The 13280-nt window shown below is 41.6% G+C and overlaps 1 long non-coding RNA gene across 2 annotated transcripts in view; it reads right to left on the reverse strand.

The window, feature by feature from the left end:
- Positions 1–9074: 9074 nt before the first annotated feature.
- LOC111546662 overlaps positions 9075–13280 on the reverse strand; it is a 96905-nt gene continuing 92699 nt past the window's right edge. The window contains exon 4 of one of the 2 annotated variants that reach the window (XR_002732860.3): positions 9075–10501. This is a non-coding gene — a long non-coding RNA (uncharacterized LOC111546662). The remainder of the gene's footprint in view (positions 10502–13280) is intronic. The other variant, XR_002732859.2, reaches the window with a different exon arrangement.

The raw sequence follows: 13280 nt of genomic DNA on the forward strand, positions 1-13280 counted from the left end.
TAGAAAGAAAGAAAGAAAGAAAGAAAGAAAGAAAGAAAGAAAGAAAGAAAGAAAGAAAGAAAGAAAGAAAGAAAGAAAAGAAAGAAAGAAAGAAAGGAGGGAGGGAGGGGGGAGGGAGGGAGAGAGGGAGGGGAATTAATTGTCAGGTATCCCAAATTCCCAGAGTCCTACAATTTGCCAACTGTATAACTGTACAGTGTTTTAACACAAGAGTTTTGGAGTAAGATAGACTTGGGTTCAAATTCTGACTCTGATCCAGCCTTGCTGTAGACCTGGGGCAAGCTATTTAGCCTCCAGAAGCCTCAGTTTCCCTATCTATGAAATGAGGAGAATAATAGTGACTGACTGGTAAAATTGTAACTCATAAAGTAGGGCTTTTAGAAGACATTGCAAGAAAAGAGATCAGCAAAGTGGGTGGTGCACACTAATTAATTGCCCAATAAATGTTATTATGGTCATTATTATTCATGAATTAAGACACTAAAGCAGAGAACATTCGAGTTTTACTGAACCTTCTAGAGACAATCAAAATTGCAACTGGTGGTGAGCATTTTGTTCAGGCCACAAGGAGAGGTGTGGTTGGAGAAGTGATTTTCTGGGCACCTTCTGCAGTGCCCATGATGGGGTGCTCCCTCCTCTAGCCCTGACCAAGAAAAGCAAAGGAAAGAAAACTTTGCTACTGGGCTGGAGGGCAGATTGAGCTCATTTGGCCCTTCATGGTGCCAAGGGAGGTGGGATGGGAGAGGCAGAACAAATAGAAGACTGGTTCTGAATGAAATGTGGTCACCCTGGCAGTGGGGACCGTTTCACTCATGAAGTTATTTTAGGTGGTAGCAGCAGGAGGTTGGTTTAAAGTAACTTAATTGTATTGTCTGCCCTGAGAAAAATTCAAAAGCTGGAGAACATAAAAGAAATGATTAAAAGTACTGTTAGTCACTGCTAACCTGGTACATCCCCCCCCTGAAAGCTCATGAACAAACAGGCTGCTCTTCCAACGTCTACTGAACTGAAATGGTGCCGCCCAGCCTCTCCTGGGTGGACCCCGAGAGAGTCATTCGCTGTGCATTTCCCTGATGTGAAACTTCTGGGCCCTCCTGGAAAGGGTTGAGCAAACACAGTTGTTTAATGCAGCTGCATTTGCCCACAGTGTCAGCATGCTTCTGCATTAGAATGTATTACACTCGGCCACGCTGGCGCTTTCTCCATCTGTTTACATTTAGAATGGGACTTGCTGCCAAAGATTAGGAATCCCAGTGCCCACAATCCAGAAAGCACAAGCCAAGGGGTAGAAATAAAAACAAATTGAAAAACCACTTGTTGCTAGCTGGTTTTGTCGAATTCAGAAGGACTAGGAAATTTTCCCTGGTGTGTTCAGTTCCAGAGAGGAGGACCTCAGTGGCCGAAAATCTGAATGGGCTTCACAGGGTCTCTCTCCAGGTATATGACCGTGACTCTGGGCTACATTCTCTGCAATAGCAGACCATGAACTCTTCAAGGCAGGCAGGGGTATGCTGAATTCTTCTTCGTTTTCCCAGCGTAGAGCCTGGTTCCTGTATTTAATAAATGCTGGTTGGTGGAACGAATAAATGAGTTATACTCAGTTCTTTGTGGAGTTTATTTAATGTGGCTGCAAATTCTTTTGATTTGCACTGAGAGGTAAGATCAGCATCCCTTCCCTTTGAATCTGGAAATGGTTGTGGCTGCTTCCCTCATCTTAGCTGAGCAGAAGTGGCTCCATGTAATTCCAAAGCAAAGCTATCAAAGCCCACGCAGCCAACACCTGTTATCTTTTGCTTTTTGATGCTAGCCATCCTAATGGGCATGAGGTGATAACTCATGGTAGTTTTGATTTGCATTTCTCTAATAATTAATGATATTGAACATCTTTTCATATGCCTGTTGGCCGTTTGTATGTATGTGGAAAAACTGGAGCTGGTACACCGTTGGTGGGAATGTGAAATGGCATAGCCACTGTGGAAAACAGTATAAAGCTTCCTCAAAACATTAAAAATAGAACTGCCAAATGATCCAGCATTCCCACTGTTTGGTATATACCCCAAAGAATGGAAATCAGTATATCAAAGAGATAGCTACACTTCTATGTTGATTGTGGCATTATTCAAAGTAGTCAGGATAATAGAAACAGCTCAAGGGCCCAATGACAGAGAAATGGATACAGAAAATGTGGTATATATGTACAGTGGAATAGGATTGAGTCTTTGAAAAGGAAGGAATTCTGCCATTTGTGAAAACATGGTTGAACCTAGAGGACAATGAGTATGCTAAGTGAAATAAGCCAGTCACAGAAGGATGAATACTGCATGATTCCACTTACATGAGTTATCTGTGTGATACCATAGAAATAGTGAAACCCGTAGAAACAGAGAATATAATTGTAGTTGCCAGAGGATAGAGGGTGGGGAAATGGGGAGTTGTTCGATAAGTATAAAGTTTCAGTTATGCTAAATGAATCAGTTCTAGAGATCTGCTGTACAACATAGTATCTGTAGTTCACAATACGGTATTACACATTTCAAGATTCATTAAGAGGCTAATCTCATGTTACGTGTTCTTACCACACATACACAGAAAAAAGAAACAAAGTGGTGGAACAAAAGAAAACTTTGGAAAGTGTTAAACATATCTGTTTCCTTGCTTATGGTGATGGTACCAAGGGCATTTGCATATGTTCAAACTCCTCAAATTGTACACATTAAATATGCGCAGTTCTTTGTATATCAATGATACCTCAATAAAACTCTTTAAAAAATAAGATAAAACAAAGTATCCTTATTTTTTTTGAAAATGATTTTTTTTTTTCCAAGAAAAAGGCCATGTGGCTTTCACATTTGCTCTTGAGGTCTGAACCAGCATGTACCATGTCCAGCTACTCTGAGTTGCCCTGTTTAAGAAACCACGTGCAGTGAGGTCTTGACACTCCATAGAGAGAGGTGTCAAATATGACCCCGGGTGTTTGACACGTGAGCAAGGAAACCTACAGATGACTCTAGCCTCGTTGTGTAAGTTACCCCTAGCCTTTTTAGTTTCCCAGCTGAGGTCTCACAGTCATTGTACAGCAGAGACAATCCATTTCTGCCATATCCTCTCTGAACTCCTGACCCACAGAATCCAAGAGCAGAAGACAACGGTGCTTGTTTTACACCAAGAAGTTCTGGGGTGGTCTGTACATGACAACAGGCAAATGTAACTTTCTTCAAGACTCTAGGCAGGAGAACCATTGCAACGCTAGCCCCTTGTAGTTGGTAATAATTCCCACAGTCAGGAATTTGATCTTAAAAAAAACTTAAAATCCCTCTTCAATTGAAGCCCATAACATCTTTCTTTACATCTGGAGAGTTGGGTAACAGCTGATTCCCACTCTGTGTTTTTCATAGACCTTCACACATTCGAAGATGTTGAGTAAGCAGCTTTTCAGCTTCTTCTTCTTTGGGTCATGTACTCTGAAATCTTTGTAGATCCCTTTATTTTCCTTTTACTTTGTATTTGTCACCCTCTAGAAACAGATGTCAACAGCTTTTGGAGAGACAGAAGATATAGTCATGAAATGAGAGCCTTAGATCAAAATAACAATTATTTTGACATCTAGGGCACTTTACAGTATGCAAAACACTTTCACCTGCCTTATTTCTGAATCCCCACAACTACCCAACAGCATGAATGAGACAAACATTTATTCCTATTTATTAAAGTTAAGTTCCTTTCTCAGGATCATACTTATTAATGGCTGAGCTGAAACTAGAAAACAAACCTCCTTGAATTGCCAGTACATGGACAAGGACAAAAAGAAAATTGAAAAGAATAAAATCAGCTGATGTGTCTGAATAGCAGATTATTTTCTCTCCAATCGTCCTTGATTGTAATTTTTGCCTTTTCAGTAAACAAAATCAGAACTATTTTTTAAAGCTGAGTCTTTATAAAGTGTTTGGGCACGGCTGGAATATTTTGAAGTATGTAATTTAAAAGTAAATAACTCAGATTGTGGGCACAACAGAAAACTACACAGTGAATATTCTTCTCGCTACTTTCATTGACTTAGATTTTTCTGGTTCTAGAAAAATGGTAGAAAATTTGTTGTAGTCAGAATTAGAAATAAAAATATATTGAGTACCACTGTATTGAGGTAAAATATTTGGATGCATTTATACTTAAATGCCAAATACAAGTGTGTCATATTGCATGAATAATGGAAGTGCTAGACCCTAAAGATGCAGCAAGATTTTATAAATACCATGGAGTATCCTCATGGACCAGCCACTAGAATGAAAGTTCCATCTTTGTCCGGTTCTATGTTAGCAACAGAGCATAGCAAGTTAAGGCATAATGGCCTCTGCTCTCTATAATAGGTATGGGCTCATGTTTAGTTTGTGTGTCAGCCTTCTAGTGGGTATAATAAAGGTAGACACAATCTTTATTTCCATGTGCTGAATAGAGGCAAGGGAGAAGCAGTGACCCAGAGTGATGGGGGTGGAGTAGACGGTAATCAGGTTTACAGTGATTCCTACTTAGTGAAGTTCAGTCACATTCTCAGGAGTGCATCTGTCCACAGCTGAGCTGAAGCTAGAAGGCAAACAGTGAACAGAACAAGGATCGGAGGCTGTGCCACAGACACAGCAAACAGTCCCATTTGTCCCCACAGTGTTTCACAAAGAATGAACCTCAAAAACTGAATCCAAATCTTTGGTGGGGGCCAGGGGTCCAAAAATCTGCACACTTAACCAGTATCCCCGGCAACTGGGGGCACACTAAAATATCTGTGTTCCTTCATGCCACCTGCTCAACAACTCAGAAAGTTACAAAAAGTAATCCAAGACGTAGGGAGGTTCTGTCGAACAGTGTCTGGGAGAACCAAACCTGAGCCCTTCTAACAACAGAAACAGATTCTGTTCTTCATTGCGCATTGCCACAACCTGGTGGCAAGTCTTTACACTTCTCTGAGCCTTGGCATCATCTTGTATAAAGTGAGAGTTTAGGATTTCATTTGTGTTTGGCATTTGGTGATGACCTGAGATGAGACAATTGTCTGCATCCAAGACAGCTGGATATCAAGGTGCCATTTTGGATCAGAGAAACTTGCACAAACTCTGGACCAAAGGGTTTTATAGTGGTCTCTGACTCTCCCAGACTAATTTAAGATGTATCCCAGAACAATTAGCCTATGGCCCATTTATATCAAGATCCAGCTGAGTTCTAATTGGCACGAGCGACCGCTAGCAAGGTACACACAAGTGCTTGCAAAGGTGATTGCCAACAGCCACCCAGCTGCAGCGGAGAGGATGTGGGCACAAACCCTTCAATCTAGGGTGTGTCACTTGAGACCAGGCCAGAGCCATCAAAGCACCCTGTTTTCCTCCACCCTTTCCGACTGCCCCAAGACTGGCACAGGGTTTAGTAAGAGCGAAAGTAACACTTGCCCATCTGGGGGCCAACAGTCTTTTCTAGGTTGAGTTTTCTAACTTGAGTGAGGTGCCAGACAGAAAGATGCCACCAGAGAGATTTGGCTGCCCCGATGTGCCATGCAGCAGAGCCTGGCCCTTACGGCCTGCCACACAGCATTACAGCAAGTGACAAGCGCACATTTACTGTCACGGCCTGACTGAAAATCCTTGTTATCTTAATTTGTCATTCCAAAAATATATGAAAACAACTACTTAGGCCACGAAGCCTTCTTTTTGGCCTCATGGTGTTCTAGAAATAAACTGGTGATGAAGGATACTACACTGTTACGGGGATGTTGTCAGTTGGTTTCGTTTATCAATTTATCAATGCCATTTTGCAAGAAATAGTCTCTGCTTTAGAGACGACACTTCATACATAATAGGGAGGGTGTGAGTTTTCCTTAACTGCCAGAACATTACATAATATAACATGTCACCAGGCCTCAAATGCAGCAGCAAAGACTCTGTATATAGGTGACTCCAGAGCCAACATGCACTTAGCCAAAAAAAAATGATTTAATGCCTTCAGAATGTGGGATGCAAAATGAGATTCTTCAGGAGTCAGGGGTCATTGGTGGGAGAGTGTAAGAGACAGATCTGACAGCTCCCAAGTTCTGGGCAATCTGTTCTCAGTTAACTAACAGTCGAGAGGGAACACTGAAGGATACAACATTGATACCCCAAGGCCCTCTGATCGGTTTCACTATTTGGCCTGATTTTATGTGTCTGTTGCCCATCCCTCCCTAACTCCTTCTTGGGCTGCAGAATGGGCCTCATTTGCAGGTTTGGTTATCAGTTATTAACTTCCACTGGGAAAAACGGCAATTAGGAGGTGGTGGGGACAGGAATCCTGTCTGTGAAGTCCCAGTTAATCACCAAGCCATACAATCTCCACTAAAGAATCAAGAGCAGGTGCAGGCTCTTGATGTTTTTCATTCAAAGCTAGCAATGCACCGTTCTGAAAACTCCTCAGCATAGAATGCAGGAACCCTGAGTTTTCTATCTCTGTCTAGTTCTGGACTGAATGGGCTCGAGTCATCTAGTTAACCTCTCTGGATCTCAGTTTTCTGAAAAGTGAAGCTAAGAGATCTAGCATTCCGCAGAAAAGTACTGGAGATGACTCAGGAGTGAAAATGATCATGAAGCTCTTTGCAAATATCAAAGTGGTGATGAAGCAGTCATGAGCTTTGACCAGAAACCGTGTTTTGTGGGATTGGCGCTTTAATCGTTCCTGTTCATCGTTAGCATTATTGCCAGAGGGTGGAAGGAGGTGAGCGTTTTGGTGGTCTTGCTAGGCTGCGGAGAGTGGGCTTTTGCAGATATGCAACAGTGCCCTCTATTGGCATCCAGCATATTTTAAGCCACTGAAGCTGATCAGTCCATTTTCCTCTGCCTTGTGTCTTTGTACTTCTCAGCGGAGGCCCAGAGAGCTTGTGTGTAAGGGGCTGTGACCGGACTGCTCAGCGAGGGCTTTCGCTTCGCGGAGTGTTGCATGTACATTAGAAAGCTGCTGAGTGGAAATCTTATTCCCTGGGATTTTAAACAGTCACATTTCCTGGCATTTGACATCAATGGGACATTTAGCAAATGGAGTGCCAGATGGAGCTCCCGGCTCTATTTTCTGTAAGACACTTGAGAGTCAGAACCCTCCCGATGTTTGCATTTGATAGGCTTGCCCACCGTAGGGCTGGCCACAGCTCAGTGGATGTGGGGCATTCTGCGGGCTGGCAATGTGGGGAGAGTGGGGACACACAGGACAGCACGTGGCAGCTCAGCCTGCATTGCTACACACAAAAGCGTTTCAAATTCCAGCATCCTTGGTAATTCACTTTAACACTCAGTCACCCACTTCTCTTACGTCATCTGACTTCCTTACAAGCCACATGCAAGAAAACAAATAGTAATTGACTCACACTTTCACAAGCACTGTCTCTCCTGAACTTCTCAAGGCATAGTAAGTTAGGGCAAACCTTGGTGCCACTGTTTTGGAGATCAAGAAATGGAAGCTTAGAATGCTGAGGGACATGCTCATAGTTCCATGTATCACCCTGTAACTTATAGAAAAAGCAATGAAATCTCATATTTGTAACTAATATCTAAGCAGTGCTCTCTTCCCCCTCAACCCCCCCCCCCCCATGTTTTTTTTTTTTTTTGGAGATGGAGTCTCACTCTGTCACCCAGGCTGGAGTACAATGGCATAGTCTCGGCTCGCTGCAACCTCCACCTCCCAGGTTCAAGTGATTTTCCCACCTCTGCCTCCCTAGTAGCTGGGACTACAGGCACATGCCGCCACACCCAGCTAATTTTTGTATTTTTAGTAGAGACATGGTTTCACTATGTTGGCCAAGCTGGTCTCAAACTCCTGACCTCATGATCCACCTGCCTCAGCTTTCCAAAGTGCTGTTGTTTCAGGTGTGAGCCACCACTTCCGGCCGCTCTTCCCCCTTTCTATGTGAACACATGTGCTTTTACTAAATCATTTTATTTTCTGTTAATAATTCACATTTATATGAATCACAGAATTCAAGATTACTATATAGTCCCTAGAAATGCCTTTATTACTCACCGTATTTATGAAGGCTCCTAGTAAATCACCATGGTGATATTTGGAGAGTCTCTGATATATTCAAAGTTGTCCTGTTTTTATACTGAAGGCAGCTGGCACTGATCAAGTCAATGAAATCATGATTCTCTGAGAATGAATTTTTGGGTCTTTTTTCTCTTTTCATAAAGTTGCTGTGTCTTTGGTGTTCAGGCAGGTAGGTGCCACATTGCTTTATTAAATTGGTGTAATGGAGCAGGGATTTTTTTATATTGTCATATGCAATGATAATCTAAAATTCTAGAGTTATGATTCATCTCTTAGGATGTTTTACTCATATTGCACAATAACCAGAAAGTATTTAGACCTCAAACATCGGGTTAACTAGGCCTGGCCCTGTCCTTGTAAAGTTTGCATGCTGTTATTTTTACCGAAGTTCTCCTCAGTTCCCACCTTAATTCAGGTCAGCAGAGTTAATGGGAAATGAAACTGCATCTCCTCTACTTCCCTCCTTCCTGCATGGTTGACTTGAATTATAAGCCAACAGCTATGCTCTGCCCGTTGATAACTGAGTTGTTTACCACCTCAACCAGGAGATGCAACGATTAGCTGTTTTCTTTCTGGCTTTAGAAAAAGGTTACCTCGTAAATAGACAAGGAGACAATCTGCACATCTGCCCCATCTTACCTTTGACTTAGATACCTACTTCCCTACTGAAACAATAAAGCAGTCTTGGGCTGTCGCTGCAGAAGAATCTGCTACAGAAATATCTGTCACACTTTAAAATTGTTTCCCACACACGAAACAAGCTCAACCGTTCTTCTCTTGTTCCAGAACAAAACCCTTATCCTGTAGGACTCTTTCAACAAAAACTGATGAAGAACACCTTTACTTTTTAAAGTAAAACTAATAATAATGATCACAAAATGAAAACTTTGTCTTTATATTTATTCAACTTCCTCTGCCCCCCCCCCACACTAAACCAAGTGTTTGAGAAGAGTTTCATGAAATCTTAACTTCAGAAGGAATTTTAGAAAGTTCCTATTGCAATCTCCAATTAACATAGAAATCCATTCTCTTGATAAATACTTCCACTAACAAAGAGGCCTCTCTTAAAAAGATTGTCCATTCCTTTTCTGGAGAGTTCTAAAAGAGGATAATCAAAAGGAAAGACCCTTCTTTCACTGGAATTTGTGTCTTAGTAAGTGTTCATTTCAGATATATTTATAAGTAAAAAGAGTGAACTCTAAGACTCAAAAGTGGGCCATTTCTATGAAATAAGGACACAATAGACCAAAGCTGAAAGATTTGATCAAACTTATCCATTGTTAAAAGACAAGTCTTACAGAAGGAGGCTTCGCCAACTCCAAAACTGACTCTTTTCCAATGCTTAGTGATCATCTGGGTACACCTGTGGAATGTGACATTTTGGTCTAACACAAGCACAGAATAACATGTAGCATATCCCCAAATGAAGTGAATCACTACCGAACAGGTCCTTAAAGTCTACAAAAACCAACCACAGGACTGTAATGAAAGAAAGTGATGACAGACAAGTTATAACATACAGCCAGCCAAATTCTGAACATGGTATTTTAGTTGACTAGTCTTGGACATGGGAAGAATTATGCTGTTCAATTTGCAAGTATTAAAGAGGGAAAGAAGTCAGCGATACAGATAGCTGGTTCTATATCAAAGAAGACTAGGAGAGGTGATATTACAGAGCTTCTATGGAGCAAACTGTCAAGCGGTACTTAACTCACTTTCCCCCATAACTAACCATTAGAAAAGAATGAATTTTCAAGAAGTTAAAAAAAAAATTGCAGTGTTCTGAGTAAGCCATGGCTTTGTTCACGTATCTGCAAAAGCCTGGACATGCTGATAGAGTCAGCTTCATTCCTTAGGCAAGGCAATAATTACTTTTTCACATGGTGCATGCTGTCTGCAAGCAGTTGCTCACATGTGGAATGGAATGCCTTTGTTAGGGGGTGGGGAGAGTTTATCATAATGTTTTATGCTAGTAGATTAAATCTGCCCCTAAATATAACATAAAAACTACTTTTGATTTACCAGAAGAAACACATGGTACCTTAAGTACAGTCTGTGAATATTTTGAACAGTAAGCCTCAAATAGGTAACAGAAGTGTCAAGCATGAGACCAAAAGAGTCAGCTGGGCCTAAATGGACTTTGAAGTTGGTTTTATTACACCATAAATGAAGTAATGTTCACTGTTGCTTTCAGTTGCTGTCGTAGAAGAGCCAGAAGTCTTGCGTTGTGGTTCCTGTTTTGCTCTCAATCATGTGTGCCTGATTTTGGATAACCTTTCAGAGACCTAAGCTGGCTTATCTATAGAAAGAAGAAAGCCAGAATAAAGTATCTCCAAGATTGATTCAGTCTTTATATTCTATGATTTTTATCTTCTTGAATGGATAACATCACCACCCAGCAGTGGAGAAGAAAAGACATCAGGAACTCTCCTAAGCCTTTGTCCGTGGAGGTCTCCTGAATAATATATTTCAGAAAAGAAATAGGATGTTAGTCCCCTGACGCCCACGTGGGTGTGAATTAATCATTCCACCACTGAGCCATTTGTGACCTTAGAAAAGACTCTTAAATTCATTTCACTTTCATCCATTTGTAAGTGGCAATAACCCGTCCAACCAACCCGCAGCCCAACCAGACCTCATTTATAAAATTAATTAGATAACATCTTAGGTTTCCTAGTCCATGGAAGTAAATGTTCTAAAAATGTAACTATTAGGTTGGTGCAAAAGTAAATGCAGTGTTCGCAATTTAAAAGTAATGGGGAATTATCCTCAGCAAACTAACGCAGGAAAAGAAAACCAAACACCACACGTTCTCCTTTGTAAGTGAGAGCTGAACAATGAGAATACATGGACACAGGGAGGGGAACAACACTGACTGGGGCCTGTTGGAGGAGGGCGGAGGTGGGAGAGCATTAGGGAAAAGAACTCATGCATGTGGGGCTTAATACATAGGTGACAGATTGACAGGTGCAGCAAACCACCATGACACACATTTACCTATGTAACATACCTGCACATCCTGCACACGTACCCCAGAACTTTAAAAATTTATATAAATAAATAAATAAAAGTAATAGCAAAAACTGCGATTACTTTTGCACCAACCTAATGTTTATTTTTTAAAACAATCCATGTAACTAGCAACCTCTTGTGCTGTCATATATAAGCTTTTAAAAAGAATATTTTGAGTGCACTTTGACTCAAGATTTAATTACCACTTTTCTTTACAACCGTGAAGCTTCTCACTTTAGTTCTGAATGTAGAAGCTGTTCATCAGAATAAGATGCCAGCTTGGGCCACTTCCTTTTCTCTACAGAAGGATTTCACATGGCAAGTTGGAATTTCCTTTATTTAAGATGCTTGAAAAATCTGGAATGGTCTCATTGATTTATTTCTGGAGTGGGAGTGTCCAACCTAAAGGGTCTGCTCAGCATGTCCGTAATTTCTATTTCACACAGGAAAAGTTAATGCCAAGCAGTTGCTCAGCACATGCTAATCAAAATTTCATAGATATAAAGCCCTGAGTTAGGAACATCCAGATGTATTTAAAAACTGGGTAAAGTGCCCCAGCACATCTCCAGGGTAGCTACGTATATGGTGGATGGCCACTGGGCTTTAACTGGTGAGTAATGACTAGCATGAAGCTTTCTATGGAAGATTCCATTGAACTTTGCAAGACTCTAGAAAACCATGTGGTTTTCTTCCTTCTGTTTCAGTTGACTAATCAATCCATAAGGAGTACCCATTTATGTAGAATTTTAATATTTCAGAGTAACAAATTATGCCCCTCATATTAACATAGCCAGGACAAGATATGAAGCCATTGCTGATTTTTTTATTCAATATTAATTCTACCACAGCTATTTTTCACCTTTAAAAATCCAACCATAGGCCGGGCGCGGTGGCTCAAGCCTGTAATCCCAGCACTTTGGGAGGCCGAGACGGGTGGATCACAAGGTCAGGAGTTCGAGACCATCCCGGCTAACACGGTGAACCCCCATCTCTACTAAAAAATACAAAAAGCTAGCCAGGCGAAGTGGCTGGCGCCTGTAGTCCCAGCTACTCGGGAGGCTGAGGCAGGAGAATGGCGTAAACCCGGGAGGCGGAGCTTGCAGTGAGCTGAGATCCGACCACTGCACTCCAGCCCGGGCGACAGAGCGAGACACCGTCTCAAAAAAAAAAAAAAAAAAAAAAAATCCAACCATAACACAGACCCAAAAATAGATGATTCAGGCCTCTTGTTTTTAATACATTCTGTGGGGGAATTTTTGGTTAATTTCCCAGAGGTACACAAAACTAAAAAATCCTTCCCCATACTAGTTTTAGGTGGAGCCAGCCCAAAAATTTCCTCATGACCCTGAGTTAACTGAGCTATTTCTGGATGTGAAAAATAAATCTGAACATTGTAGTAGAGGGAACCCTAGGGAGATCTTCCCACTAAGACTTTGGAGTTCTCTTCAGAAGTAGAGGAAGAAGTAGACGGGGTAGGGGGCCAGGATTGAGAGGAAAGTCACAAACGAGTTAGCACTAACACTCAAAAGGAGAAGTTAAAGAAAGTAAATTTCTGTTTTCGCTCTGGAACATGGAAGAGCGAGGAGTCATTGACTCTGAGACTCCAAGTTTAGGAAGGACCTTGACACAGAGCTATCGGAAGGAGATGGACTGCACCTCCCTGAGGACATGTCAGCAGGAAGGAGACACAAAATTGCAATACTGGGGGCTTGCATTAGGCACCAAGAAGCGTTTCCTGACAGTGAGGGCTGTTAAACACTGGAATGAGGTACCAAGGGACCTTGGGCAATCTCCATTCTTGGCAGGTTGAGAAATTAGATCCTTATCTGCTGGAATCAAAGCTCTGGGGAGAGAACTGGGCAACCTCAAGAGACCCCTTTCAAGCCTAAGAATCTCTACTCCGCCACGGTAGGAGGAAAGTAGATAATTTAAAAATGAAGAGGGCTCGCCACTGACTTGCTTATACATTTCCTTTTTCTGTCAAAACGAGAATTTTTTTTTCTTTTTTGAGAGGATGTATATCCTGAGGAAATTATTATTTTTTATTTGCTTTTGATAAAAATAGTGCCAACCACCTCTGAGTTTTGCAGAACTCACAGGTGGGGGTGAAGAAAACCTTTGACAGCGCCGGCAACAGTAGCCCAATATGAGTTCCCCAAGAGGTCTTCATTAAGGGAGGCCTGAGAGGGCAGAGCCACTCAGTGCTACAGTTTGCAAAAATC

This window comes from Piliocolobus tephrosceles, chromosome 9 (genome assembly GCF_002776525.5).
Source record: "Piliocolobus tephrosceles isolate RC106 chromosome 9, ASM277652v3, whole genome shotgun sequence".
In the NCBI taxonomy this organism is placed as follows: Eukaryota; Metazoa; Chordata; class Mammalia; order Primates; family Cercopithecidae; genus Piliocolobus; species Piliocolobus tephrosceles.